Source organism: Choloepus didactylus, chromosome 12 (genome assembly GCF_015220235.1).
Source record: "Choloepus didactylus isolate mChoDid1 chromosome 12, mChoDid1.pri, whole genome shotgun sequence".
Lineage (NCBI taxonomy): Eukaryota > Metazoa > Chordata > Mammalia > Pilosa > Megalonychidae > Choloepus > Choloepus didactylus.
The window spans coordinates 48,627,848-48,633,895 of NC_051318.1; the positions used below are offsets into that span (position 1 = coordinate 48,627,848).

The 6,048-nt window shown below is 34.2% G+C and overlaps 1 pseudogene; it reads left to right on the forward strand.

Annotated features, from left to right (window-relative positions):
• Nucleotides 1-5,765, forward strand: part of LOC119506834 — a 31,077-nt pseudogene extending 25,312 nt beyond the window's left edge.
• The last annotated feature ends 283 nt before the right edge of the window (nt 5,766-6,048 follow it).

The following is a 6,048-nucleotide window of genomic DNA, read 5'->3' on the forward strand; positions in this document are numbered from 1 at the left end:
TGAATGGCCAATTGGAATGCTTTTTGGTCTTGCAGGTCAATTATCATTAACAATACAGACCACAAATATAGGCCACAGCAGTTGAAGAATGTTCCATTATTGTTTTGAATGTTCCCTGGTCTTGCATTTTGTATAGATTAGGAAATATTTCCAGGTAGTGAAGAAATCCCCTTAAACTATGTAAAATCATGTGATTTTTATGACTCCCAACTCATAAATGAGTATCCCAAAATCAAAGATACTTCTCTGAAATTTCTTTGGATAACAAAATTTCATCAAGTTGTAGATGACAGCTATTTTCCACTTTTAATTTTCAGATTCAGTAAAACAGTGCACAGGGTAAGTGATGTTCATTATCTTTTCTACCCACTGAACTGCATCCAGAAGACACTCCTTCCTATCAGTGACAGTGTCTCTTTACTAAGGTGATTTTAGATTAATCTGGTGATATCTGCTTATGCAGTATGTATTTGGGGAGGGAGACATATCTTCTTGGGTGATATCTAAAAAGGCATGATCAATAAAACTTTTCTTCAACCAAATATAGCTAGGAATAAAAAGAGATGCAATTTTAAGCTATAAATCAAAAGAGATTAAGAGACTTAATTTAATGCAATTTAACAGAACTTATTTGAATTTCAAATCTAAAACAAGAAGTAAAATGTAAAATGTGAACATTAACTAGCCAGATGATAATAAAAAGGAGTTATTGTTAATAGCAAGATAATTATTTAAATTGGTATTTGATACAAAATATTCAGGTAAACGTTAAGTGAAATAAAATTTGTATATATTAAAGCTGGGATCTGGGTGGATCAGAGTAATTATATATAATTTTCTCACTACTTTTTAATACCTTTGAAATTTTCTGTAGTGTTTTAAAAGATTAAAGAATTAAGTTCCTTTGTTTCTCAACCTTCTTAAGCTAAAAATTTAGCATTCTGAGTTTCAGGCTGTCTAGAGGAAAATATTTTCTAAAATCCTTTTACAACCCAAGATACCAGTTGTTATTAGTTTGGGTATTATCAGAGGGAATCATTTCTTTAAGATTTGGTCTCACTACTTAAGTTCAGATATGCTTAAAACCAACTCTAACAAAATATGGCAAAATAAAGAAACAAAGTATTAGAAAATACCAACAGTAATTCTGTCTGGATAGAAACAGAACAAAAAAAACAGAACATTTCCTGGTAACTCCTGAAGGTTTTGCTATCAGATTCTCTAAGTAATAGTCATTCCATAGAATTGGTCCACTCCTTTCTTGTTTAACCAAATTATATTACATTGTTTATAGATTGTATCAGAATTACTGTAAAGGGTTATGAGTGGATTTTCCAGAATGGCACTTTAAATACAGCATGATTGATTCTTTGGTTCATTCTCCTGAACATTTTTATCGTTGACAAAGCTTCTCGGAATATATTAAACATTATGGTTAGATCATGACAAAAAACACATGTGTCTATGTGTTTTCAATTTTCTGTATGCAGTACATACAAAATTTTATGAATCAGAACAGGGTTATTGAAATGCTTGTTTATAAATAACAAACATATTCCATATTAATTTCCTTCAGATGGAGAAATGGGATACTTCATTACTCAAATCATAATTTTCCTTCATAAATACTCCCCCAATATTCTTAAAAATGACTTTAATAATTGACTTACAGTAAAAATGTTTGAAAGATTGTCTGTCTTTATAAAAAATAAGATAGAGCATATTCACCTTGTGCTTCCTCTTTCCTTGAACATTTTTCTTATTGAAAAGACAGAGTGTATATATCTTTTCTCTTTTAAAATAGTTTTTAAAATTTGGACTGCATTTAAAATTGACAATGGTATACTTTCAGCAGCAACTGCTTACATAAGCTGTACATCTCATTCTTCTTTAAAAATTTTTTTACTGACCCTGTTTATGCCTTTGCTCGAATAATAATGATCATATTTCTTGTGCCTATACTGATTTGACTCGGTAAAACATGCTAAAGAGATCCACCCATGAATTCACATTTGGATACAATACTATGACAAAATTTTTGATGTGATCACAGCTGTGAGAAGGGTACTCCTATTTTAATTTCTTTTTGTAGAATTACTTTATTGTATGTCCACTATTAAAAAAAACACCTTTTTCTTGAATTCCAAATATGATTTTTTTATTCTTTTCCCAGTTCTCCTTTGTATCTAGTTATATCTTTGACAATTCAGCAGCAGGTTTATGAAAATATTTATGTGATAGCAAAACACATCAAAACACAATTGAACTCAGTTAAACCAATCAGGATATTAATATAATATTTTTGTCTAATTAATTCAAACCATATAATCAAAATGATTGCTCTGGCAGCTTCCTGTCCATGTTGCCCACATAGAGTACCTGTTCTTCATCCCATTCAGTGACTTTTCCCTTAGTGAAATATTATTTTATCTGTTGGGATTCTCACCTCAAGTTTAATCTGGTTCTTTTGTAGTCTGAATTCAACATTGCCTTTTTAACATTCTGAGATAAACTGAAATGCTAAGCATTATTGAAAATCAAAGCTCTTTTAACACATCATGGGAAACTGATTTCTGAGTACTTTACTTAATACAAAGTCCTACAGCATCTTTTCAAAATAAACCTTGAAATTTCTGACTGAGTCAAAGTGAATAGATAGATGGTGCATGTCCTCTATGAAAAATTTCCCAATAGTTTTCTTGTATTCTAAGTCACTTCAGTTTTTATTTCTCAGAGGAGTTATCTTATATGCTTATGCTTAATTGATTTTTCTATAAAAAGCAAAATATTAAATTAAATAAAAAATCATATTCAATAGAATCAAATTCAGTTAACTCTAAGCTCTTACAATGAGTAAGTATCATACTTTGCAAAATAAGGTCAAATGCGCTGTTTTGACTTGAGAAGCTACATGGTTACATCAAACATGTGGTTTGTATCCTTCAACTCCTACCGAGCATAATCACAAGACCGTGTATCATAAAGTATGTTTTCAATACTTTTGTATATTGTGTTTCAGCAAAGCACTGAAACGTCATCAATTTTGAAGCATTATATTTTTTGAGAAACCTTTTAAAACAAAACTTTTTGTAGTGTCATTTAAAGACTTGTCAATATTATGAAGTATGTTAGTCTATTAATAAACTTAAAAATTCTTGAACAAAAACATAAAACATGAAATACATTAACAGATAAATTTTGAGTCCTTTGCATGAGTAATGATTTCATAAAGTACATTTTGAGTTATTTTATTAATAAACAATTACTTTCATGTAAGTTGAATTTTTTAAACAATATCAGCAACTATCTTTGCTGGGTCATAAGTTGAATAAAAATGAATTTTCTTTATTTCTTGGGTATTACTAGATAAGGGAAAGAGAACAAGAAAACCAATTTTGAGAAGAAAGATGTTAGCTTGACATGACCAGATAATCAGCCAAGAGATCTGCTATGGCTGACTTACCATCTTTGAAGATCCAGGAGGAAAATTTATGACCCAGAGTAATCGCAGTTTACTTTGTATCATGGGCCTTCAAATTCTTTGTAAAAGTTGTAACTAAGAATAGTAAATTTTAAAATGCCTAAGTATTCACTGTAAGTTTTAATTGTAATTTTTGCTCAAAATGGGTTGAACATTAGTAGTCTAATCCCTTTTTTGTTTGCTTGCTTGTTTAGAGTGACATTAGTAACTTAAAGTAAAAATCTTCAGTGGCTTAACATAGTAGAAACTTATTCCACATGCACATCCAGCTAAATAAAAAAAAAAAAAAAGGTTTTCCCTGTTTAAGAGGCGGTGATTCAGGAACCCAAGGTATATCTATCTCATGGTTCTGAAGAAAGTCTCTGCAAAAGGGAAAATACGGAGAGTTGTGTGTAGGAAATATTTTGGGGCTAGGACTAAAGTGATTCATATCACTTCTGCCCACACCCTATTAGCTAATTTTGTGTCCACATCTATCCTCAGGGAAGGATGGGGGATTTAACCAGCTGTGAATTAGGAAGAAGAGCAATATGATTTAATCATAATCCAGTCTTCTCTACCATCCCGCATATGCTTTTCCCATGATTTGATTTGATAGGACACATGCAGGTTTGGAAGAACAATTCTATTAAAGAGTATTCTAAATTCAAATATAATTTCCCCCATGTAGAGATGAGGTCTAATGGCCACATGAATTTTGTGCTGACATGGTTTGTGTGCTTCTGAAAACAAGAATAAAATATAATTAAAAGCTTAAATACGAGAGCTGCTGACACCACGAAGCCGCCACTGGGGAGAAGCAGCAGCTGCAGCCCAGGACTGGGCCCTTAGCAATGAGGAGGCAAGAAGGTGGTGGACGACCCCAGTCATCCCCAGGAACATGGAGATCTGGAAGTACAAGAAGCTCATTAAGAGTCTGGAAGCCACCCGCCGATGAGAGCCGTGTTGGCCCGGGTGTCCTCCTGGTTCCCAGACCCCTCAGGATGGCCGTCCCATGCCACATGGCCAGATGTTGAGAACCAAGCAGTAGCCAACTCCCGCCTTCTGGATCCCTGGCAATGGCACAAGCATAATTTCATTGATCATTCCTCCCAAAGACCAGATTTCATGATTGGCAAAAAATATTGGCAGATAAGTTTGGAACTGCATCTAACAATGTCAGGAGTAAACCACCTTTCAGTCCTGGGGCCATTACATCTGTACAACAAAGGCTCAGACTTTATCACAAAGTACTTCCAAATGGTCTGGTTGTTTACTGTGGAACAATTATAAGGGAAGAAGGAAAGGAAAAGAAAGTGAACATTGACTTTGAGCCTTTCAAACCAATTAATACATCACTGTGTTTGTGTGACAACAAATTCCACATGGAGGCTCTTTTCATGCTACTTTCAGATGACAAGTTTGGCTTTATTGTAGCGGATGGTAGTCGTACACTTTTTGGCACACTCCAAGGAAACACAAGAGAAGTCATGCACAAATTCTCTGTGGATCTCCCAAAGAAACAAGGTAAAGGAGGTCAGTCTGCTTTGGGTTTTGCCTGTTTAACAATGGAAAAATGACCTATGTTCTGAAAGTAGCTAGACTGCTGTACAGCTGTTTATTTCTGGGGACAAAGTGAATGTGGCTGGTCTCCTTTTAGCTGGGTCAGTAAAACTGAAATAAGTCAATCTGATATGTTTGATCAGAGGTTGCAATCAAAAATTTAAAATTAGTCGATATCTCCTATGGCAGTGAAAATGGATTCAACCAAGCTATTGAGTTATCTACTGAAGTTCTCTCCAACATGAAATTTATTCAAGAGAAGAGATTAATAGGACAATATTTTGATGAAATCAGCCAGGACACAGGCAAGTACTGTTTTGAAGTTGAAGATACACTAAAGGGTTTGGAAATGGGAGCTGTAGAGGTTCTAATAGTCAATGAAAATCTGGATATTATGAGATACATTCTTGCCAAGGCGTTGAAGGGGGGAAAATTCTCTAGAACAACAGAAGGATAAATCTCATTTCACAGGCAAAGAGACAGGACAGGAACATGAGCTGATTAAGAGCATGCGCCTGCTAGAATGGTTTCCTAACAGCTATAAAAATTTCAGAGCTACACTGAAATTGTCCCAGATAAGTCACAAGAAGGATCCCAGTTCATGAAAGGATTTGGTGGAATTGGAGGTATCTTGTGGTACTGAGTAGATTTCCAGGGAATGGAATACTGAGGAGGAGATGATGAATTTTTTGACCTTGATGACTACAGGGTGGTTGACATGGGTCCAGCAAACTGTGCCTGACCCTCCAGCCTCCAACTCAAGAAACATACCGTGGTGAATCCAAAAAGATCCCTGCCTTACAATTGGAACATCTCCAGAACTTATTCCATGAGCATTAGATAGTGAAAAGAAAACTGAAATAAAACTAGACCCAAGCCTACACTTTGGTTTGTCATGTCAGCACAGCAGCCTACAACTAAATTCCTAAATGCCACTTGGCACTAATTTTAAAAAGAATCCTAGTTTTTACTTTTACTCAATGGTGAAATTAGTTGTTCTCATATATTATGGAAAATAAATGATT